The 26,247-nt window shown below is 40.8% G+C and overlaps 1 pseudogene across 1 annotated transcript; it reads right to left on the reverse strand.

Moving 5' to 3' along the window:
• Nucleotides 1-10,408: 10,408 nt before the first annotated feature.
• Nucleotides 10,409-10,899, reverse strand: LOC308253008 (peptidyl-prolyl cis-trans isomerase A-like; annotated as a pseudogene). The gene has a single exon. The product of its transcript is annotated as a peptidyl-prolyl cis-trans isomerase A-like (transcript).
• Between the last annotated feature and the right edge of the window lie 15,348 nt (nucleotides 10,900-26,247).

The following is a 26,247-nucleotide window of genomic DNA, read 5'->3' on the forward strand; positions in this document are numbered from 1 at the left end:
TGAGAAAAGTTTTCTTAGCCCTGTGAGTTGGAAGTTCAATTATAACTACTTTGAAAATCATCTACAGTCACTAACATTGGCCAGTTAGGCCAGCACTTAAGGAGGTTAAATGCTCTTTGACTAACCACTTAATTAGTTGAAACAGGAAGATGTCTAGGTGTTTTATGGAAGGATAAGAAGGTTTATTCTTTTGTTGTTTGTTTTTGTCCTCACCCAAGGATATGTTTATTGATTTTTAGAGAGAGGGAGAAAAAGAGAGAAACATCAATGTGAGAAACATCCATTAGTTGCCTCCTGTACATACTCTGACCAGGAATCGAACCCACAACCTTTTGGTGTGTGGGATGATGCTCCAACCAACTGAGCCACCAGGCCAGGACAGACAAGAGTGTTTTGAGGCCTCTCATTCAACCAATTCATCCAGGAATATGGGTGAGTGTTAGAGATAGTGACATATCTCATAATCAACCATGAGGCAGGTACAGGAGGAAAGGAAACACGGCAAAGAAAGCCTGCAGACCTCCAGATAAACAGTGGGTCCCTCAAGGCCCTAGAGCCTCTGGTAAGAATGACCTGCCTGTGACACAGGAGATGAGAATTACCTGTTAGAAACCCCCAGTACAGAGAGCAGCTCAGAGTCATGGGTGAATTTATTTCTCCTTGGGAATAAATCCCTCCCTCTTAGAGTTTTTTCTGGCCTGACTTCAAGGGCCTGCCTCTAGTTATGCAATATGTTCTGATTCATAAATTTTTGTGAAGGGTCAGCCTGTGAATAAATCCTTTATCCTATTTGAAAGGATCTGTGCAGTTGGATTTTAGAAAATCTGCGGAAGGAGCGGCCAAAGGCAGTCAGTCTCTGAGTTCTGATCACTGTAGTTCCCCTCATACACCTTGGGTTTCTATGCCAAGAAAGTCCGATGTTTTCTCTCTCTCTTGAAGAGCTCCTTAATCCTCTCTTGCATAGCTACATGATTTATACAAAGCCAGGCTGGGCATGCCCCCCCTAATTCCTGTACCTATCCCTGTACACACACTGGAACATGGACCCACCAACAACCAGTGTTTTAAACATCAAACTTGTCTGGCATGGGGCCATTTCTCAACAAAGCTCTGTTCTGTTTCTACATGTTTTAAATTAATGGCAAAGGTCACATCTTGAATGTCTACTGTGCTCTTCTCCTTGTATCCCTGGTTCTATATGTTTCCAAGCCCATGGCCTCACCTCGTGGTTCTAATTTAATACATGGTCGGCCCCATGCGTAATGCTCTAGAAAAAGCAGTGAAGTACCCAATGGCTATAAGCAATATCTGGCTTTGATCTTTGGCTGGATCTTAGAGGCTACTTTAACCTAAACTTTTCTCATTTCAGTTTTTCTATGTTTTCATTTCGTTTCTCTTTGTGTCCAGGGTTGCTACCTGCAGGTTGAGACTCAAAATGTGCCTGAGAGTCTGTAATTTACAGACTATAAAAAAAGAAAGGCATAGCACCCCTGTTAACATTTGTGTAGCCCTTCCAAAGTTTCTCTATGAAGAGCAGAGCCAAACAGAACAACCCAGGAGTCTGGGCACTGGGCCTTCCTGAGAGCAGATCGCACTTCTGTCCCCCAGAAAAGGTGCCCCCCAGAGGGTCTGTTTCTTCCTCTCTTATCTTTTGACACAATTTTCTAAACAATTTCTTTGTCTACAGCCTTCTGTAGTAGCAAATGGACTAGTTAACTAGGAGTAAATAGGAGTAAAGAGCCATCTTTTATACATCAGATTAACGGAAAGCACGTTTTCTAGCCTCATTCCTGCCTATCATATGTATTTCCTTCCTTTACCACAGGCGTGATACCAGAAGGCATTCACTCGTTCATTCAAGGACAGATGTTTATTCAGAAGGAGGTACTGTTTCAGACCCATGATAATCTCTGTGAACGAGTCTGACAGAGTCTCTGATCTCACCCATTCCCATGCTAGATGAATGCAGTGCACATAACATTTCTGCTGAACCTTTATGAGGGACCTGAGGGGCTGTCGCAATAGACTCTTTGATGACCCCTGAGAATTCCATCTTCTGGTACTCATATCCTCTGCTTGAGTACAGACAAGACCTGTGATTTCTGGCAATATAATGTGGCAAAGGTGATGGAGTGTCACTTCACTGATTATAATAGGACATATAATATTTCACTTCTCTTGCACACTCACTCTAGAAACTCCCTCACTGACTTTGAAGAAATAAAGAGCTATATTGGGAGGCTCATGTGATAAGGAGCTAAAAAACAACCAGCAAGTGGCCAGGGCCTCGGGCCTATAGCTGCAAGGACTGAATTTGGTCATCAACCTGAGAGGGAGCTTGGAGGTGGAGTCTTCCCCAGTCAAGCCTCCAGAGGAGAACACAGGTGGGCTGACCTTCTGACTGCAGCCTTGTGAGTTGCAGATAAGCCATTCCTAGACTCCTGACCCACAGAAACTATGAGATAATACCTGGGTGCTGTTTTAAGCTGCTGAGATAGTGGAAATCTGAAGTAGCATAGAAAACCAATACAGAGACCCCCATGGACAAGAGGAGAAACCTCTTGTCCCATAGGCTTCTGTAGCTGGGTAGGCTGGCTTACTCTATTCATCTCCAATACATTCCTTAGGATCCTACGGTTGCAGAGTTGTGACTTCACAGAACTTCCTTAAGCTTGGCAAACGTGTTTACCATCTCCCTGACTCCTAGAACTCCTTAAAACCTGAAAAGTGATGGAGCAGAGTTGTTTGAAACAAGACCATAGACAAGGAGAGATCCCTGAAAAACTGTTTAAGTTGGGCACTGTGTCACTGAAGGAATTCAAAAGATTGGTCCTCTCCTTCCCCAGCCCTTCTCACACTCAAGTACCTTTCTAGACCCCAAATCCCCATTGTTGGAGGAATTGTCTCAAGGTAGTCCATTTAATTACATGTGGTAACTTTCCATTCTTTCATGCATTAGCTCAACAAACAAATTTAATTTCCTCATCTGTAAAATGAGTACCTGTTTCCTACAGTTGTCATAAGAGGAAATGAGTTAATATATACAAAATATATAAATAATTGCTTAACACATTGAAAGTAATACATAAATGTATGCTATTTTACTATTACTATTACTATTATTATTATTTGTAGTATTGTTACTTATTATATGTAGGCAGTGACCTAGATATTGGGAATACAGATATGTATGTCATAGACTCTGCCCTGTAGCTAGTTCTTTATCTGTTAGAGAGCTAAGTTCTTAACAGAGAGGTGAACAGAGCAGGAAGTTTTAAAGAGTGGGGGTGTGAAATCAGCAATACACATTTCAGAACCACATATAATGCATACTGGAAAAGCACATTCCAGGTGGGTGAAGTCTGGAGGTGGAGTTATACAAGATGGATCCAATATCATCCTATGTCTTCTTGGCACTGTAGGAGTCAGTCAGAGAGAAGAGATGGGTGAATACAAACTTAATGTACATTATCATTTTCATAGGTCAGTCCTGCTAAAGCAAAAAAAATTAAACAACAAACACTCAGCCATAGGATTATTATTCATAATAAATTATATACAGGGTGCAATAAATTTTTATGACTTCAATTAAAATGTAAGCTATATTTACATTTGATTGCTCTTCTTTCAGGAAAGCTAGTGGGAAGTCTAAGGGTGAAATAATCTTTGGTGTTGGGCAGGAACAGATTGCTGGAAGAGCAGTCTGCTTCCTGTTCTCTGGGAACACAGTTCCTTTTTGTGAATGCCCCGTATGGGACAGGTGTTTAAAATGAATCTCTTAGGGGAGGCCTTGGTCTCCAAACAGACAAGCCATTAAGAACTAAATCTATGTTTCCTTGGGGCTTCTTGATTAAGGTATCATCCAAGATAAGGATAAAAATGAGATTGTACCTTTATGAGATCATTTCATATTATAATTGGTTGCGGACACTGTGTCTCAATCTGTGCCTCTGTACCTAGCATGGTGTCTTCAAATAGCAAAATATTCTATTTGTTTTTACAAATAGTGAGTCACTGAATGCTGATTAATAAAACTAGACAAAGAATATTCAAGAGGGGAAAAATAACTCTGTTACTCAATAGTTTTTATTATTTATAGGTTCCCACATTGAGGGAACATTATGACCAATTTGGATACAATTCTGGTAGAAATAGAAGTTCAATCTAGACATGAGGGACTTTGTTCAAATATTGTGTCTACAGCAATAACCAGTTTCTTGAGACCTTCTTCCTAACTACTTCATACAACTAATGCTTTGTTTTTCTGGCACAAAAAGAACAAAAAAGAATTCCCAGTGTTCTTTTGCTAAACTCCTACTCTGCCGGGATTTATAAATGTTTGTGTACCAAGTGAAACCAGATGTTTTGATTTCTTCTTCTGCCTTGATTTTCACTATTGAGATTGTTCTTTATAGCTTGAGATCTTGTTATTAAAGACCTTGTGTTGGTTAATTTTATGTGATAACTTGTCTGGGCCAAGGAATGCCCAGAATGCTGGTAAAACAATTTTTCTAGGTGTGTTTGTAAGGGTATTTCTAGAAGAGATAAGCATTTGAATTGGTAGACTGAGTTAAGAAGGTGCCCTTGCCAATGTGAGTGGGTATCCTCTAATCCATCAAAGGGCTGAATAGAACAAAATGGTGGAGGAAGGGCCAATTGCTCTTTTCGCCTGAACTGAGACGTCATCTTCTCCTTTGATGTCTGAGTTCCTGGTTCTCCCAGAGTGTTGGCCTTCAGACTCTTCCTGGCATTTACAGCATCAGTTTCCTGAATCTCAGGCCTTTGGACTGGGACTGAATTATATCACCAACTTTCCTGGTTCTCCAGTTTGTAGACTGCATATCATGGGATTTCCCCACCTACATAATTTCTGTAATATCTCTCTCTCTCTCTCTCTCTCTCTCTCTCTCTCTCTCAATACACAATTCATTGCACATAAGCTAAAGAACATGTTAGGCTAGCTGTTTATTTTTTGGGACGAGGAAAATGTGAAAATGGGGCATCACAGGAAGTAGGGTTTGTAATGATTAAAGAGTGGGACTTGTGACAAAATCTGAGCTTTACTATTTAGTATCTTGAATAGGATCTTCTTCCTCTAAAATGAGAATACAATTACTTAATTGAGATCATGTGATAATTTAATGTAATGGTTTCTGTGAAAATATTCAACATATAGTAAAGCAATCAATATCAATTAGCTATTCCTGTTATGTTTTGATTAAGAGTACAAAAAAAGAAAGAGGGGGAAGAGTGAAGAACTTGGGTGCCATCTAGCACTGTATGGAAGATGGGGGAGGGGAGTGGAAATATAGGAGGGAGAGTTTTAAAAGTGGTGATAGTGGGCCCTAACCAGTTTGGCTCAGTGGATAGAGTGTTGGCCCATGTACTGAAGGGTCCCGGGTTTGATTCCGGTCAAGGGCATGTACCTTGGTTGCAAGCTCGATCCCCAGTAGGGGGCATGCAGGAGGCAGCTAATTAATGTTTCTCCCTCATCGATGTTTCTAACTCTCTATCCCTTTCCTTCCTCTCTGTAAAAGCAATAAAAATATATTAGAAATAAATAAATAGATGTGATGATAGTGGAAAGCTACAAATTTCTCTCATCATCTCAAAAAGGACCAATTTTAGGTGTTGATAACTTGTGTTAATGCATTCTTCAAGGATAACATACCTGTTCCCCACCAAATTCCTGGGATTTGGTGCTTTTAATACACTTTGTCCAGTAGAGTGTGGTAAGCAGAATAATGACTCACAAAAATTGTACATGTCCTGATTTCTAGAATTCGTATGTATATTACCTTACATGGCAAAGGGACGTTGAGGGTGTAATAAAGATTATGAATCTTGAAATAGGGAAATTATCCTAGTTTATCTGAGTAAGACCCATCTCACCATGTAGCCCTTAAAAGTGGAAGAGGAAGGCAGAAGGGTCAGTCAGAGAGATGTGGCCAAGTAAGAAAGAGGAAAGATTCAGTGCCTGAGAAACACTCAACCTACTATTGCTGGCTTTGGAGATGGAGGAAGGAGGCCATGAGCCAAGGAATGCAGGCAGCCTCTAGAACCTTGGTAAGGCCCTCAGCTGACAGCCAGCAAAGAAATGGGGATTTGAGTTCTACAATCCTAAGAAACTGAATTCTGCCATCAACCCATATATCTAAAGAAATTAATTGTATCCTAGACCCTTAATAAGAAAGATATGTTCCCTGCTGACATTTTTATTTTAGCTCAGTGAGAACCACGCTGTACTTCTGAGATAGAGAACTGTAAAATTCTGTAAATTTTTGTTATTTACATTCCCGAATTAGTGGTGATTTGTTTTGGTAGCAATATAAAATTAATATACTTATAGACAAAAGCTTCATTTAATTTCATTTATTCATTCATTTATTTTTCAAACATTTATTGAGCAGTTATAGTGAACCAGGAACTGAGCCAGTTGCTGGTAATAAAAGTGTGAGTAAGACCCAATCCCAGTTTTCAACTATTTCAGTGGAAGGAACAGAAAAAGATTTCTGACTCGCCAAACAGCTTGTTATGCCTAATTCTCTGACATACTCAGCCTCACCTCTTGGCTACAATTTCAAAACAATTAATCACAGTGGGGGTATGTCATGTTTTGCAAACTCACTGGCATTGAGTAGCTTGGGAAAGTTAGAGAAAAACAAGTGAATTTTCCCCCTTGGTCTATGTCCAATAAGATCATGGCTTTGGTGCACATCGTTGTGGAGTTTGGGCCATTTTATAAACACCCACATCACATTGCTGCTACCCACTGACACAGTGACATCCTCCTTCCTTGGAAGAGCAGCCTGTAGACTCTATGTAGTATAGAAGATTGTCTAGCCCAGTGGTCGGCAAACTGCGGCTCACGAGCCACATGCGGCTCTTTGGCCCCTTGAGTGTGGCTCTTCCACAAAATACCATGGCCTGGGTGAGTCTATTTTGAAGAAGTGGCATTAGAAGAAGTTTAAGTTTAAAAAATTTGGCTCTCAAAAGAAATTTCAATCGTTGTACTGTTGATATTTGGCTCTGTTGATTAATGAGTTTGCCGACTCTAGGCCAGTGCTTCCCAAACCTTAGTGTGCCTGAAAAAATCATCTAGAGGGCTTATTAAAACTCAGATTTCTGCCCTGGTTGTTTGGCTCAGTGGATAGAGCATTGGCTTGTGGACTGAAGAGTCCCAGGTTCGATTCCAGTCAAGGGTATGTACCTTGGTTGTGGGCACATCCCCAGTAGGGGGTGTGCAGGAGGCAGCTGATCGGTGTTTCTCTCTCGTCGATGTTTCTAACTCTCTATCCCTCTCCCTTCCTCTCTTTAAAAAATCAATAAGATATATATCTTTTTAAAAATCAGATTTCTGGCCCCACCTCCAGAGGTTCTGATTCAGTAGGTCTGGTTTGGGCCTGAGAGTCTGAATTTCTAATAAGCTCCCAGATGATGCTTCCTGTCCACAGGCCACACTTCCTTATATATTGGTAAATATGTCTGATAGAGCCAGGATGGTCAGAAGCAGACAAACCTCAAAAACATGTAACATATCTGCTAATTGGTACCATACTTTTTTTGTTTTTAAATATGTTTTTATTTATTTCAGAGAGAGGAAGGGGAGAGAGAGAGAGAAACATCACTGATGAGAAAGAATCATTGATCAGCTGCCTCCTGCATACCACCTCCTGGGGATTGAGCCCGAAACCCAGGCATGTGCCCTGACTAGGAATCGAACTATGACCTCCTGGTTCATGGGTTAACACTCAACTACTGAGTCACACCAGCCAGACGGTGCCATACTTTTTAATACCTGAGCCCTGATAGTTCTCCACCCTGGTTCCCAGATGGTACTGCCCTCCTGTGGTAACCTGGGATGCCCTGCAACTTGCCACAAACTCACACCACTGAGAATTAAGGGAGAGGAGTGCAGCGTGAGTGGTGTTTCCCTAGCCCATACGTCAGAAAAAGGGGTCTCATGCCCTTGCCATCATAAACAGCATCCTCACTGATAAGGTAAAAAAACAAAATAAAACAAAAAAACACACAAAACGAAACAAAACAAAACATTGAACTCTCTACTTACGCAACTCGGCATGAGGACAGAGCATGTGTCCCACTGAGGGGCAAGCAAGGAGATTGCACAACATGCTCTGTGGACAATGAGGGCCTCATATAATATTGCAGCCTCTCTCCATCCCCAACCTCTGTTTCTATCCCCTCACCAAATTCTGTTCTTCTTTATTTCCCTTGCTGCCGCCCTTCCATGAACTTCATAATGTCAAAGGACACACTGGAATGCATTGACACAGACAAATGCTAATGACTTCCTGTTCAGTCCTCTGCTTTGTCCTTCTAAAGGTCTTTGATCTGAGCTATGAAATGGCCATAAACCTCAATACAGTGATTCCAGGCAGTAATCTTGAACTCTTACATTGAGTAATTTTATATGGTACATTCCTTTGATTGGCTGCTTGGATCCTGGTTCCTATTTTTAAGATTCAGAAAGATAAAATGGGATTTAGGTCCATTGTTTGGAAAAATCCAGTTGAAATTCCAAAACATCCTCTCCATCATTTGAAAGAGCAGAAATGTCATCAATTGAAAGATTTTTGGATTTTGCTTAGGTCCTGGGAAGGCACACGGGCATTTCTTTAATTATTGTCAGCTGAATCCAGTGGCGCTGGCAAAGCCACACCCTAGAAACATGCTTTGCCAAAAGGCAGGCATGTTGTCAGCTTGACCTTCAGCCCAGGAGCCAGGGGGTGGGTTTTGTTATTTAAATCCAGCCAAGCACCAGGAATGAATATGACCCTGGGCCCACCCTAGAATTCGCATAATCTCCTTTGTCTTGACTTTTAGTAAAACTTCCTGTTTTTCTCGCTGTATAAAATAAACACGCTGTATAAAATAAACACGCTGTATAAAATAAACACGCTGTATGGGCTTGGGGTCACTGTTCCTGTCCCTGTCCATGTCAGAGGACAGTGGTCCCACCTGGCCCCAGCTTTTTCCTTCTATCTCTGTGTCTGTCTCTTTCTTTCATTTTCTCAATCCCCAGCCGCCCCTACTCAAAGAACCAGACCACTCTCTAGCTGCGCTGGATGCAGAAAAGAGAGAACCCCCCATCCTCTTACTATATAAAAGGTCTTTCTAGAGGTACAGAAAGATGGTTTATCTTCAGATAATAGCGGTAATGTTATTTCCTTTGTGGTATGTCTCTACAAAATGAAAAAGACTTGTTTGACATATGGACTTTTATGTAACAGTAAATATCTTCTCCTTTCATCAGAGTAAAGGATCATTATTGCTTTTATTTGTTAAATTATTATTTTGTTTTGTTTTGCTTTAAAGCAGAGATTCTTAACTTATTTTGTGCCATGAGCCTCTCTGGAAATCTGGTGCCTACAGACCCCTTCTTAGAATGTTTTAAATGCATCAAAAACACCATCTATAGGGCTACAAAAAAAACTATATATATATACCTAATATGCAAAGTGTCCCGTTGGGAGTTCGACTGACCAGGAGTTCAATCACTCGCTATGATGTGTGCTGACCACAAGGGGGTGGTGTGGAACGAACAAAGGCCCCAGCCAGCAGCCCGCAGCCACTAGGGACCCTACCCGTGCATGAATTTCATGCACTGAGTCTCTAGTTATTTATAAATACATTTACTTAAATAACAAGTCAAATTTGTGATATAGTGATACATGTACTTCTTTATGAATGCATTAACTATGGTCTAGTAGCTGGCCTACTACCTACTATAATTTTGAAGTATTGATGAGCAGAAACAGTATTTTGAGGTATCTGCATTAACTAAACTGAGTATGAATATATCTATGATTTCCATTGCAGCTAAAGACACAGTGGTCTATACTTATGGTTTACTGTCTACATTCTTAATTGAAGGAAATTCTAGATTTCAGATAGAGTTTAGTGAAAATAAAGATACAATTATTCTCATGCAGGTCCATGGACTCCATGAATTCTATCCATAGGCAACCTTGGGGGGTCAGTGGACCACAGGTTGAGAAAATCTGCCTAAAGCACCCCTGATTTAATGTCTCTCCTCCCTCTGAGCTTCTTTTCTTGAACTCTAAATTTTAATTAAGTCAAGGAAAGGATTTTTGTGAATCAGCCAGCCTTTAACAAAGGGAGGCTATTGTCCTTTTGAGGGGAATCCTTCTTGACTTCTTTTTTTTTTTTTTTTGGACAGACAACCGTTTAGTTTTTATTTCATAATCATAAACTTAACTCTGCAATCCAGCTAGACTGGGAAGGGGGAAGGAAATTATGGAACCCAATGAACTGGCAAGAGCACAGAGGTTATGGAACATTCCAAGCAAAGCGGGGTGAAGGGGTGCTCTCCTGAGCGACAGAGGAAAGGTCAGGTGGGAAGATAAAGCCCCAGTCAGATTCATCAGAGCTGTCCACGGTCAGCAATGGTGATCTTCTTGCTGGTCTAGCCTTCCAGGACCCAACGCTCCATGGCTCTCACACTATCCATGCCTTCTGTCACCGGCCGAAGACCACATGCTTGCCATCCAACCACTCGGTCTTGGCAGTGCAGATGGAAAACTGGGAGCCGTTTGTGTTAGGCCCAGCATTTGCCATGGACAGGATGCCAGGGCCTGTATGTTTCAGGAGGAAGTTCTCGTCCTCAAATTTCTCCCCATAGATGGACTTGCCGCCTGTGCCATTATGGCGTGTGAAGTCACCACCCTGGCACATAAATCCCGGGATGATCCTGTGGAAGCAGGAGCCTTTGTAACCGAATCCTCTCTCCCCAGTGCTCAGGGCACGGAACTTTTCTGCTGTCTTTGGAACTTTGTCTGCAAACAGCTCGAAGGAGACGCGGCCCAAGGGCTCGCCATCGACAGCGATGTCGAAGAACACGGTAGGGTTCACCATGGCTGGTCACAGGCGGCTTCGGAGTGGCGGTGTCTGCAAAAGCCCCTTCTTAACTTCTGATGTTATTCCAGAAACTGTAATGATCAAACTCTCTGACCTTCCCTACTTCCACTCTCTTGCTGAGAAGGGAATCACTGTTGATAATGCATTTATATGTGATATATACTTTATAATTCCCTGGTCTTCATATGCCAGTGGGAACATGGATGTATTCTTGTACTTAATAGCAGCTGGGGAAAAACAGAGTACTCAATCTATTTTAACAAGTTTAATATCTTATCATTCAGGCCCAAAAGAAAGATTACCTATATTTTTCTTACATGCAAAAAATCCCGGGGAAGTTCTCTCAGACACAATTTGCTCCTATCTCTTGGCTGGAATGGTGGAGAGTTGGATCAAGATAACACATGGGTGCTTCTGCTGCAACCATATAAATACATGGGTTGAGCAATTTTGTTCTTCAAAGAGAAATGAGCAGATGCCTCCACCAACCGACCTCTAAAAGGCTGATGCACTTTGTCCTCAGCCTGAAACAGAATGAAGTCTTGCATGGAAAATGAGAGTACAAGGCTTCCCTTTTTCTTTGTTATGAACAAGGTCCAATAGTTCATGGTGCTTTTAAATAATTTGTGTTACTTTGAATCAAAAGTAATGCACAAAAGACTACAATTTTGAAGTGCAATAAAGCAATAAAATATCTCACATCTCTTTAAGACCACCTCTGCCATCACTGTGAGCTGTATTTTCCTTTGACTATCTGGATTTGAACATTTAAGTCCGTGGTAATCACATTTGACTACATATTAGAATCACCTGGGGAACTTTTAAAACTACTCATGTCTGGGTCCCAACCCCAGAGATTCTGACCTAATTGATTAGGGGTGTGCCCTGGTCATTGGTGTTTTTTAAAAGTCCTCAGGTGATTCTAAAGCCCAACCAAAGTTGAGAACCACTGACTTAGGTTGTTCTCATATTTAAAATTTTTTTCAATTATAGTTAACATTCAATATTATATTAGTTTCAGGTATAAGCATAGTAGTTAGATATTTAGGTAACTTATGAAGTGATCCCCCCAATAGATCTTGCACCCACTCACACCATATCTAGTTATTACAGTATTATTGATTATATTCCCTAAGATGTAGTTTACTTCCCTGTGGCTATTTTGCAACTGCCCATTTATACTTATTAAACACTTTACCCTTTTCGCCCAGCCCCCGCAAACTCCCTCCCATTTGGCAATCATCAGTTTGTTCTCTGTACCTATGAATTTGTTTTATTTTGTTTGTTCATTTATTTTTGTGTTTTTTTTTTCAGATCCCACATATAAGTGAAATCATAGTATTTGTCTTTCTTTCTCTGACTTATTTCACTTATCTTAATACTCTAGATCCATTCATGTTGTAGCGAATGGTAAGATTTCGTTCTTATTTATGGCTGAGTCATATTCCAGTGTATATATGTACTACTCCTTCTTTACCATTCATCTTTTAATTGGAGGACTTAACCCATTTACATATAAAGTAGTTATTGATAGGTGTGTAGTGATTGCCATTTTATTAATTTGTTTTCCTGATTGTTTTCTGTTCCTTTCTCATGTTATTTTCTTCTTTTGTTTGTGGATGACATTCTGTAGTGTTGTGTTTGGATTTATTTCTCTTTATTTCTTGTATATCTCTATAGATTTTTGGTTTGTGGTGTCCATGTGCCAGAGTGACCTTATGTAGTAGGGGTCTTATGGGGCTTAATGGCACAGTCTCCCTGACCACCCAGGTGCTTTAGGGGTGTCCCTTGTGTAGGCTGTGTGTGCTTTTCTGTTGTAGTTGAGCCTTGATCGCTGTTGGCATGTCAGTGTGTGAGACTGACCCTAAGACTGACTCACTGTGAGAGCTGGCCATGACTATAGTAGACAAGCTGTTGGGGGTGCTGACCCTGTGGAGCAGAATTCCTTCTGCAGGGCTCTAGTGCCTGCTGAGTCCACTCTGGGTGTGTCATTTTGGGCACTAATTGGGGGGTGCTCTGTGTGGTCTGAAGCGGACCACCAGGTCTGTTGTTTCTGAGGCCTCTGGGGAGGAGCTCCAGTGCAGGCCAAGGTCGGCCTCTGCCTGTGTGTGACCAGGGCCTCCAGGTAGGCGCTACAAGGTGATCTGTGGTCAGTCGCTCCCTGTGCTGGGCTTAGAGGTGCCTGGGAGAGACTGTTATCAACTGAGGCTGGCTGCCGCTAGTGCCGGGCCTGGGCCACTTAGCAAGAGGTACAGACCATGCCGTGGCCAGCGAGTCTGTGCTTAGGCCCTTTAAGAGGACACCTTCATTTATAGGTGCAATGCCCACTAATTTTTACAGCCAGCTGTTGTGGGGAGTCTTCTTCCCTGCAGGTGCTCCAGGTGGGAAACCTGGTGTGGGGCTGGGACCCCTCACTTTTAAGTGGGAACTTCCACAGCTGAGATATTTTTCTTGATCCTTAGCCACTACACATGGGTGTGTGACCAGCCCCTTTCATGTCTCTGCCCCTCCTACCAGTCTTGACGTGGCTTCTTTATATTCTTAGTTATAGAAGTTCTGTTCAGCTAGTCTGTGGGAGTTCTCAAGGGTGGTTGTTCTATAACTTAGTTGTAATTTTGATGTAGTTGTGGGAGGAAGTGAACACAGCATTTATCTATTCTGCCATCTTGACTGGGAGTCCAGAAGGCTGGCATTTTCATATTATTTTTAGTTACACAAGCATTGCATTAATACATTCCTTTTAATTTTATCAAACATGGTTCTTAGTTTTAAAACATTTTTCAAAATATATGGAATAGGGCTTCTTAAACTCTGACATGCAGCAGAATCAGCTGGGTGCATATTTAATATGCAGGTTTTCATGCTCATTTGGGTTCTATAAGTGTAAGGTGGGATATAAGAATGTGTATTTTTTACCAGTGCCTCCTTTTTTCTTTTTTATAAACATTTTTATTTTGAAATAAGTTTATATTTATGCAAGAGTTGCAGAGAATTCCCCTATACCCTTCATCTGGTTTCAAACATTTGTGTAATCATGGTACAGTTAATCAAAACTAAGAAATTAACATAAGCCTGGCCAGTGTTGCTTAGTGGTTGAGCACCTATGAACCAGCAGGTCACAGTTCAATTCCTGGTCAGGGCACAGGCCCAGGTTGCAGACTCGATCCCCAGTTGGGGTGTGCAGGACGTAGCCAATCAATGATTCTCTCATCATTGATTTTTCTAGCTTTCTCTCTCATTCCCTTCCTCTCTCAGAAATCAAGAAAAACATATTTTAAAAAAGATTAACATAAGTACAATACTATTAATTAAACACAGGCTTATTTGTATTTCACCTTTTCTCCACTAATGTTTTTGTGTGTGTCATTCTAGGATTCAATCTAGTATTTTAAATTAAGATAACATAGAAACAAACTAACAACAGGTTAGAAATGAAGTCTTGTTTTATTGGGTACTAGAGAAACTATTTGAGGGAGAGAAACCCTTTGTTAGTCTTTAAAACTGTCCTGGAAGCCACTCAGAGTCCTGTTGCTCTCTTTTCTCCATCTATTTCATGAAATTAACTAATTTTACAACAGTCTTATGAGAACAGTTTCTAAAATAACTTTTATATGAATACGAATTTGAAAATACTTCTTTTGGATACACATGAATACGAATTTGAAAATACTTCTTTCACTGAGAACAGAGGAAATAGCATTTTAACCATTCTTGGTGGTTGAAACAGAAATAGATGTGGTCTCCAAAAGAAGACGAAATTGTATTGTGGTCATGTGTGGTTATGATTTTTTTAAAATGCATTTTTTCAATTCTGCCTTGCTGATTTTGGAGTGCTTATTTCCCTGGAGCATTCGGCATGTGAAGAGAGGTCTGATGTAGAAAATAAGGTCCACTCATTAGCAGGTGATATATCATGCAGCCTGGGCTGTCACTGGAAAAGTTATCTGGTCAGCATTAAACTGAACCAATGGGGCAAAGAGCGCTCCACTGTGATAACTCACAGCATTCTGAGTGTTCACATTATGACCTTGAAAGAAATATATACTTCCATTAAAGAACAAAAGACTATTTAAAAAATAGGTCTTGGATTCATCACGTTGGGTTCTTATTATACCGCATTAGGGTCCTAGGAGATCAAGTTAATGGATTTGATCTTTAAATGGCTTTAGCCCACTTTTTATAGAGTACCTCCTTCCTACAGGCACAGAGACTACTCCTAACCTTAGCCAACTTCTGTGCAAATCTGCTTCTGTATTAGTCTGGGTTCTCCAGAGAAATAAAACCAATAGGGTAGATGGTAGGTAGAAAGGAAGATGATAGATAGAAGATAGATAGATAGATAGATAGATAGATAGATAGATAGATAGATAGATGATAGATGAATACAAAGAATTTTATTTTAAGAAATTGACTCATCTGGGGAAGCGAGAAGTCCAAAATTTGCAAAGCAACCAGGCTTGCTTGAAAGTCAGATAGGAGCTGATGCTGAATTCTTGAGACAGGATTTCTTCTTTCTGGGTAACCTCAGATTTTGCTCTTAGGACCATCAATTGATTAAATAAGGCTCACCATATTAGCAAGCATAATATACTGAAGTCAAATGATTGTAGATGTTAACCACAGGCACAAAATATCTTCACAGCCACACCTAGATTACTATTTGATTAAATAAATGGGTACTGTAGCATAGCCAAGTTGACTTTTAAAATTAACTGTCATAGTTCCCTGTTAAAAAGAACAGGATATGCCGGGCAGGGTACACTGGTAAATGTTAACATAGCTACCCCTCTTGGAAAAAGCAGCACACATTCCCAATAACAGTGGTCGATAGTTTTAGATGTATTTTAGAAGGCAAATGAAATTAATACATTGTTAATGTTTAAAATATCACTAATATCAACACATTAATGTAGTAGAGTGTAAACAACCAGAGGCACAAATCATATTTATAGTGATGTAATTATATCTGGATAGCAAAATATCATATGTAGAGAGGTACTTAATAAAGTTCACTAATTGAATTACTATTCATATTAGCTCAAAGAATAATAGTTTTGTATGGGTCTCACTAATCATTAGCTAGAGGAACTGTAGGAAATGATTCATGAGAATATTAATACACATTATAAAGGAAAAAAATCTAAATTTTAATATGCTCATTATAAATGAAACATTAATCATAATTAAATCAGTTCTTTTACCTTAGATAATGAATTCTTGTTTTGTTCATCTTGGTTTAGGAGTCCACTTCTGTGAGGTGACCACTTCTGAATGAGGTTTTGGAGGTTCTAAGTCAGTCTTTGTGAAGTCTGACAGGTGTCTCTTTGTAATAATACCAGCTTTGGGGAGGGGGGCGGGGGGAGGGGGTTGGATCCATGAGTATATCTTCTTGTGGACTCAAATAGCCAACAGTTCTTTCTTGAAGATCTTTTGAAGTTTTGTCCAGAATCTCCCATGGATGGTTTGTAGCAGGAGCTTTTAGGCAAGTATAAGGGAAAAGCAGAAACCATCTATTAATGACAAAAATTGAATCACTGTAATTAACATATTATATTATCCAGAATTATTAGAATGAAGAAAAGTGGAATCTTCTATTAATATATGTGGTTTATAAGTATTCTGAAAATAAGAATATATTTACATTTATAACATTTACCTGCATACAATTACTCTAGAGAGGTTGAGAGTCTATGACTAGAGAGGCATCCCCCCCGCCCCCCCCCCCCCATACTGAGTGGTAACAGGACGCTCTCACAATTGTGTAGAGCTAATTAAAGGTGTAGCTTTTTACAGTTCACATATTTACACAGCTGGGGTCCATCCCCTGCAGTTTAGAGATTTTTTTTTCTGAATTGGTTGAGCAGAGCTTTAATGATTCAGCAGGCTAGGGGGCAACTCTAAACAAAGTGTACCTGTAATAGTTTGATAAGAAAGACAAGCAAATGGGGAGAGAATGATCTTTTGAGCATTTGTTCTAGGCTCAGAGGCTGTCATAGTGAGGTCTCATGGAACTGACTTTGCAGTAGGTAAGATTTCTTTAAAAATCTATATACACAGACAAAATTAGTTACGTGTCACAGGAGAGAAAGAAACAAATCAGAAAAGAAGGTGGCATGTGAGTCAGGCTTGCAGAACAGATAAATTTTAACAAATGAAAACGGGGAAGGGTTGTTTGAAGTACAAATTGGATACTTAATAATAGTGTTGAATTACTTTCTGGGATACAACAGCAACAAAAAGACTGGATTATTTGTTGTGGTGGTGGTGGTGGATAATTATCTACACTAATAAAAGAGAAAGATGCAAATTGACCGTACCTTCACGACGTGCATCGGGCATCTAGTTAGGAATAAGCATTAATGATCATTCTCCCTTTTATTCTGACCCAGCTTGCTCCTTGTCCTCTTCTTGATTTCTTTATATTCTACTAGAGGCCCGGTGCACAAATTCATGCACAGGTGGAGTCCCTCGACCTGGCTGCTGATTGGGGCCCATCAGGGCCAGCCGGCCAGGAGGAAGGACCATGGGAGGTTGGCTGGCCACAGGAGGTTGGCTGTGGGAGCACACTGACCACCAGGGGGCAACTCCTGCATTGAGCATCTGCTCACTGGTGGTCAGTACGCATCATAGCAACCAGTCGACTGGTCATTTAGGCTTTTATATAGAGAGAAACATTCTCATGCCAGATGCCTGGTTAGAAGCTCTGGATGGAGAGCTAGCTAGCATAAGAGGAGGATTTGAGATCAGGATGCCCTGGAAAACAAGAGTGAGAAACATTCAAGCATTTTTCTGACATTGAATTAAAAGAACAGAATTATTCCACATTCTGGAAATGAAAATGGTGGTAGCATTAATGTGAGTACTTTTTTGTATCCAGAATTTCCCAAATGAGCTTTTGTTGCAACTTAGAAAACAAGTTAGTTAACAGATATTTTAAGATCTTTTCCCCCTCCCTTTTAATGACATATCAAGTCCACCCACCCATAGTCCTAACCCTGCTTCAACAAATAAATTATCTGACCTAATTGCTTCCCTGAAAAAGTCCTATCACTGCCCTGAGCAATACTTTTTCCTCTCTCAGCTTCTCAGAATAGCTGGATACGGAATAACTCTTGCCTTCTTAAAGGTTTGGAATGAAAATAATCTAAGAAAAAATCCAATACAGATAACTTCAGGCCCATACCCAGAGGGCAGATAAGAAGTACAGTTGATATTGAGGGCGTCAGTATTACAAGCAGTTGTATATTGAGCAATTAGAACATAGTCAGTATGCAGCTTAGCATCTGGTTTTAGTTCTGTAGTAGTTTAGTTTTAGTTAAAAATAGATGCCATGGTTGCCAATAACTTTCCCTGAGAGGTTAATGTGACAGGATTCACATGGGAGGAAATACCAAGCCATCTCAACACAATGCCAATATTGTCATTGTACTAGTATAAGACTATTCAAATACAGTGTCTAGTACTTCATACCTTGTTAATAACAAAACAACATAAAAAAAAAAACACCAGAGCTTTTTACATTTTCATAGGACATTAGCAACTCTTGCCTCACCCTATCTAAAATCACTTGTGAAAGTAAAAGCAGACATTTGTGGGTTGTCCTGATTACATCACGAAACTCAGCGTTCTCATTCAAGGTTAGATGAACCCATCTAGAAAGTTGTGGTCATGAAATTGCCACGTGACAAAATGTTAGACATAAAAGGGACAGAACTGGGATGAGACCCAGAGTGTCCAGCACTCCATCCTGGGCTGCTTGACGTTTTGGGGTCCATTACACTTGTTTAGCACCCTCACAACCCCGCTGTACCCCCTCGTGCTCTTCTGTGACTAAACATCTTGTAAGCCCTGGAGAGTAGCTTTGAAACACTGAGCCCTTTTGCTAGAACCCTTGTTTGCAAGTACTCTGCTTTTCATCATGAGTCCACCTTGTCCTGCAGATTTTGTTTGTTGGTGGACATTTCTAGAAGGCCTTAATAAGCCACAAGAGCAAGAGGACCCAATGTTGGGACCATTTTCTGATGATGCAGATTTTAGGACCCAATATATATGGTCACCATTGTATCTCATTGCCCGACAGGGTTCCTGGCACATCACAGACATCCAGTAATATTTGAATATGTGTTAAGTGAATAATTATATCAAACTAGAGGCCCGATGCATGAAGATTCATGCAAGAATAGGCCTTCCTTCCCCTGGTTGCTGGCACCGGCTTCCCTCCGGCACCCGGGACCCAGGCCTTCGCTCTGGCCACCGCCTTCCGCCTTTGCCCCAGCTGGAGCCACCTTCTGCCTTCACCCCAGCTGGAACTGCCTTCCGCCTTTGCTGCCCTCCTGTAGCTCCCTCCACCCCCAACCCCCCACCCCCATAGCAGGTGTTCTGCCCCACCTCAGCCACTCCGCGCTTGCGCACACGCGCTGCCCAGAGGCCCGGAGCAGCTGGGGCAGGGCAGAATGCCTGCGCCCTGCTCCAGCTGCCACCATCTTTGTCGCATCAATTTGCATATTCCCTCCTTATTGGCTGTGGGCGCGGCCATCTTTGTCATGGAGTGATGGTCAGTTTGCATATTCTGTCTTTATTAGATAGAATAAGATGTGTGTGTGTGTGTGTGTGTGTGTGTGTGTGTGTGTGTGTGTGTGTGTTTAGGTTGCTGAGGATTACAGCTTTAACAATATCAAGGTTTTTCCTCCCCATATTCTCTATTTCATCCCACTAATGTGAGTAATGATGTCGATTAAAATTCCTTTAGCTCTTTTGGAAAGACAAATTAGTAAAGCTGGTCACCATTATTACATTGCATTATGTCTTATAATAGCAGAGCAGCTCAGAGAACCAGGAATCTCTTTTCCCCAAGGCTCACTTATGTTACAGACAGCATCTTTCTCCTCTTCTCTGGAAGACCTGTTTCCCAGGTAGTGAGAAGAAAGATAATTTGCTTTGCCTGTCCTGGAGTTGGCTTCTATTGTAGGTGAGCAAAAGGAGAAGGAACTGCAGGCTTCCACCCTTACGTGTATAGACATTAATATTCTGTGCTAGACCCTGCACTCTGCTCCCCACCCTTATAGAGAATCGGGTGACAGCCTGTTCATTCTGGCAGGACTGGGAAAGCTTTGTGTCCAATGTTGTGGTTTTACTGAGAATGAAACAGGAGCTCTTTCAGGCAAGGAATTCCCAGTTAGCCATGCAGCACCAGAAGAGAAAATTGAGTCTCTTGACTGTACCCACATGGTACAAGGCTCTTTCTTCCCCTTACCTGGGAGGGCAGGCCTCATCCACGTGTTCTCCACTTCCTATTCCAACTTACGTTTAAGGTTTTAAACACTTGCAAAAACAATGTCCTAAACTTTCAGATTCCTGGAGACAGTAAATGTTTGTGGTGTGCTTTTCCCTCTGGATTATGGAATAATTAAAAGGCTGAAAGATTGGCGAAAAAGTAACATAATTATGTATTTTCCATCATGTCAAGATGTTAAATAAAAAAAAAAAAAGCAAATTGCCAAAAATGTATAGAGATCAAGCCCATTATGTCTAGGTGTAGTTTCAAAGAAGGGTCTGAATTAAATTGTTAAAGAATGTTACCCCTTTTTATGGGACAAGAATGGGATTAGATAGGGGAGTATGCTAAATACTATTCTACTGTATTACTTATACAGTGAAAATGTAATCCTGTATTTCATGAGTAACATGTTGAAAGTTACATAAATTCAACATGGAACTACTATTTGTAATACACTTTTTAAAAAAACTCTTAAAACTCAACAGTGAAAACAAAAACCAATCCAGTTAGAAAATGGGCAAAAGATACGATATACATTTCACTGGGGAGGCTATCCAGATGGCAAGTAGCACATAAAAAATGTCTAAAGTCATTAAGGATAACAAAAATAGAAATTAAAACCACAATTAAATGTCATTACATACTATCAGAATGGCTAAAATATAGTGAAAACACCAGATTCTGGCAATAATGCAGAAAAACTGGTCCCCATTGCTGGTGGAAACATAAAATGGTATAGCCACATTGGAAAATACTTGGGCCATTTCTTATAAAACTAAACCTTATTATCTAGCAATTGTACTCTTGTGTATTTATTCCAAGGAAGTGAACATTTATGTTAACACAAAAATTAAGGTTCATAGCAGCTTTATTCATAATAGCTAAAAACTAGAAACAGCCCAGAGATCCTTCAATAGGTGAACAATTAAAGTGTAATGCACACATTTCATAGAATACTACTGATACACGCAACAAACTTAAGGACTCTCCAAGAAATTATGCTGAGTGAAAAAAAGCCAACCCCAGCCCTAGCCGGTTTGGCTCAGTGGACAGAGCGTCAGCCCGCAGACTGAAAGGTCTCAAGTTCAATTCCGGCCCAGGGCACATACCTCAGTTGCAGGCTTGATCCCCAGCCCCGATCAGGGCATGTGCTGGAGGCAGCCAATAGACGTGCCTCTCTCACAGTCATGTTTCTCTCTCTCTCTCTGTCTCTCCCCCACCCTTCTCTCTAAAAATCAATGGAAAAATATCCTCGGGTGAGAGTTAACAAAAAAGGAAGAAGGCTACATACTCTACGAGCCCACCTATAGTACATTTTAGAAATGAAATAACAAAGCTTTAGAAATGAAGAACTGATTTGTGGTTGCCTGGGTTCGGGATGGGGAGGTGTGGGCGAGGTTATAAAACAGCAACACAGGGATCCTTGTGGTGATTGAACTGTTTTGTATCTTGACTGGTTGTGGACACATGAATTTACATGTACTAAAACTGTATACAGTTAAATACACTGTACAAGTGAAAATGGGAACGTCTTAAGAAGAGCAGATTGCAGCAATGTCATATTCTGTTGAGAGGTACTGTGCTATAGTCCTGCAAGATGTTATCACAGAGAAAAACCGGGTAAAGGATACATGGAATCTGTATTATTTCTTTCAGCTGCAGGTAAACCCACAATTATCTCAGTGAAACTTTCTTCTAAAAAGAAGACTGTAACAAATTGAAGCATTTGAATACATTAGTCAGCTCCTGCCTGCAGAGCTGAGGGCCCTCGCTGCTTCTAGAGGATGAGATGTCCTTCCCACCTCCCAGCAGACACTGTCCTCCCAAACATCTCTATCTGGTTCTTTCTGCAGGCACAAATGGGAGAACAGGGACTGATATTACCTCAATGAATCCGTTTCTATAACCATAAAGTCTGATTGTGACCTAGGTTTCAATCTGAGACTGTCAGGACCGACTGCACATCAGAACCATCTGCAGCCAGTGCTGGCACCCCGTCCCAGAATGATTAAATCTGAGCCTTGGGGTCAGATCCAGGCACAGCTTTTTTTTGTGTTTAAGCTCTCCAGGTAATTGTAATGTGCAGCCAAGATGGAAACCCACTGGCCAGAATGGTTCGACAATGATGGCTTTTAACATGCCAGGCCAGGTGCCCTTTTCTCACTATCCCAGCCTGCTCTTCTGGGCTCAGAAGAATGAGCTATCAGGGGCTCACTTCCCCTCACAGTCAAAGTCCATGCCGAGTGCAGAACCTCGAGAAGAGGGGGTGCTCGGTGGCAGGCCAGGCGGGTGAGTTCTAGAATGCACACACACAGGCATGCTTAGTATTCTCCAGGCTGTGTACTTGGCTGAGTTTCTGCACATATGGCTGAAGCTCTGCCACGTTTTCTCTGGTGGCTGCTTCTGAGGAAGTCAAAAGGTCCAGAAACTTGTGGGCAGAACCCTTGATAAATGGGGAGGGTGGAGAGGCAAATCCTTTTAGGCCTACTTAGGCCTACTCAGTCCCTAAGTAAGAGCCCTCGGTCATGCCACCAAAAACTCTGGAACCTCTCTAAGGTTCTGAGAGAAGTCGGGGAGGTATTGGGGCCTGGTGATTAATCTCAGTATCTCCAGGGTAGAAAAAAGGTTGGGGATTGGGTGTCCCCTTCAGCATACTTCTTAATCAGGTACTCATACTTCCAAACACCCCACAGATGATGTGAAGGAAAACACATTCAACAGCTCCTCTGTACAACTTGCATCCAGTAATCGTTAGCATTTGGAAGGCAAACAGAGCTATGAAAAACTGTCTGATTATATCATAATTACCACAAGAGTTTCTCAAATAACCCAAGCAAATTCCCCAGACTCTGTTAAAAGCCAAGCAGATGAATAATAGCTTTCCCTCCACTGTTATTTATGAATTCCAGGCATTTTCTTGATTGTTCTTCTAGAGATTAGCAAAGTTATTTCTCCCAAAATCCAACTGTATCCTATTATGCACAGTTATTGCCATTCAGGTTCTATTCCTAGGTTGCTGATAAGGATCCATTAAACAGTTTCCAAAAGCAACATGCTACTTGACCTTGTATTCATTGTGTTGACATAATCCCAACTGCAATTATTAAAACACATCCTGTTCATGTACGTGCTGAGATTTTTTTTATTTTGTCCTCTCATAAATTTAACTTCTGTGCCTTATATGAAGAAGGGAAGGAAATAAATTATTATTTTTTATTTGTGATTGCAATCAGCTCCAAATCTATGTCAAAATTAGTTGAGGCTATAGCAGATTCCTGATTCCCCCCTCCCTTCTTGAGCTCAGATCTTAAAATAAAATTAAAAGGAAATCTAAACTTCCAGACCAGGTCTAAAAATCCTGAAATCATTATCTTACTGTCTTTTTTTTTTTTTTTGCACAGTCATTAAACTTTTTTGTGGTTCATGGATTTCTTCAAAAGTAAGAATTATTGGCCCATGCTCTAGGAAAATGCACATATTTACAAACATGCAGTAGTTTGCGCCATAATTTCAGGAAGTCCACAGATCACCTATGTCACCTAAGCCAACCCAGAGACAGTACTGGTGGATTAGAGTAAAAATTTCAGGTAATCAAGAGAAGGAACTATTCGCATAAACATGTAAAGCAAAGAAATGGTAAAGAAGTGTGTCTTGTTTCCTAAATTCCTAGACATGACTAGAAAGATATACAGTATATTTTAAATCTGCACTCAGGTTGGAAGAAAAGGAGTATTCTGAGTAGGCAGAAGGAGCCAGAGCCCCAAATCTATGCAAAAGAGCAGAGATGCTCTCAGCTCTGAAGCGGGAAGACCCTGACACAGCTAAGTGGTGATTGCCCGGGAACAGTAGGAGGAAGACCCAAGCTGATCAGTTCCTTCCTTTTGTTCTTCCCCACATTGTAGTCACATGACCACACCTAACTGCAAGGGTCTTTATTCTGGGGACTGTGTGCATTCTCTGCCACTACAACTTTATCTGGTGTACAATGATTTGTAATACTATATTTTGTGTTGTTCCCTAGCATTTCACACCATTTTTCCTGTTGCTCAGATACATGGCCCTTGGAGGAAATTTGGAAAGTGCATAATGCTGCTAGGAGGCAGTGAAAGTATTAACCACGATCCTATCACCCAAGAGGTACGTTCGTTTATATATTTTGGTATGTTTTCTTCTGGAACTTTCCCTCTACACTCCTTTATTTTTAAAAAAAAAAAAAAAAAAAACTAGCTCAAATTAAGTAGTGAATGCAATTTTGTACTTTGTTTTTAAATTTACTAGTAATTGTATCATCTAATTGGGTAGGGTTTTCACCTGAAAGAAGTGTCCCTAATGACTGACTGAGGAAGACAGTGGAGGAGGGAAATAAAGGTTAAAGAACTGGTTCTGGATACGTAGGATGGCGGCCGTTGACGTAGTATAGTGACCCCTTACGTGGGATGGTGGCCACTTGTTCTCATTGCAATCCAGACAAACTGGTAGGGGCTGTGCCCTAAGTAACTGGCTGTGAGCATAAATAATTCAAAGAAAGAGCAGGGCTAAGCCCAGGCCCTTGATAAGTGAGCACTAAAGTTCCTAGAGCCACAAGCATGTCGGCTAGGATGGGAGTACAAGACTGTTTATTGGGCAGTGATAAAATACAATGGCATATTTGAAAGTCTTATGGATCAATATTCCCAGACTCTTTTGACCTTATTGAACCCTGTTCAGTTAAGAGAGACAATTGTCTACCTAAGTCAAACTCACTGAAAAAAGAATTTGAGAATAACAAAGAATTAGGAGAGGACCAAAATTATAATTAACATAGTCTTTTTGCAGTAATTGAAAATAAAATCTGAAATGATCAACAGAAGTAAAATCTATCAGTAATTACACAAATATTTATTAATATAACCTTATATATTAATTGAAATCCTTGCCCCATGTAAGGCTACATTGATGAGGCACAGTTAAATGTGTCTTATCTAAAAATTGTGGCAATCCCAACTCTGTGTGTGTGCAAAGCTTTGCAATTAAACACACACACACACACACACACAACCTGGCCCTAGCCGGTTTGGCTGAGGGAATAGAGCATTGGCCTGTGGACAGAAGGGTCCCAAGTTCCATTCTGGTCAAGGGTACATGCCTGGATTGCGGGCTCGATCCCTAGTAGGGGGCATGCAGGAGGCAGCCGATCAATGATTCTCTCTCATCATCATTGATGTTTCTATCTCTCTCTCCCTCTCCCTCCTCTCTGAAATCAATACACATACACACACACACACACACACACACACACACACACACACACTGAGTGGCCTGATTATTATGATCTCTGAACGCATAATAATCTGGCCACTCAGTGTATATCCTATGTAATAAAAGGCTAATATGCAAATTGTCCCCTCGACCAGGAGTTTGACCAGCAGGCAGGCCGGCCAAATGCCCATGTCGCCTCCCACTGGCCAAGCTGGCCGGACCCCCCACCCATGCACGAATTCATGCACTGGGCCTCTAATATATATATATATATATATATATACACACATACATACATATATACATACACACACTGAGTGGCCAGATTATTATGCGTTCAGAGATCATAATAATCTGGCCACTCAGTATGTGTGTGTGTGTGTGTGTGTGTGTGTGTGTATGTATGTATGTGTATATATATATATATATATATATATATATATATATATCTCCAACCTATTATTTTAAATTGCCAAATAATGTGTGCAATAGATTGTATACTCATCCTACAGCCAAGTCCCACTTCCACAGCTGGCACCCACACACATCTCTGATTCTTGCCCACCTTTGCTCCTTCCCAGATTCCACCTCTGTTTCTGAGCTGCATCTCAGCCCTGGGACCCAATTTAATAATTAGATAACTTTTAAGAGGTAAAAGAAGAATCTTGTCTTTTTAGCATCATTAACTAGTACTGAATGTAAAATATCACACTCATGATCAGAGCTACTTGCTATTCCCAGTAATACATTACTTAATGTAAAATCAACTTTACAGAAATTTACCATGTTAGCTGTAGACCCTGCCCCAGTAATTCAGATATTGTGATAAT

This window comes from Plecotus auritus (assembly GCF_963455305.1).
Source record: "Plecotus auritus genome assembly, chromosome: 7".
NCBI classification, from domain to species: domain Eukaryota; kingdom Metazoa; phylum Chordata; class Mammalia; order Chiroptera; family Vespertilionidae; genus Plecotus; species Plecotus auritus.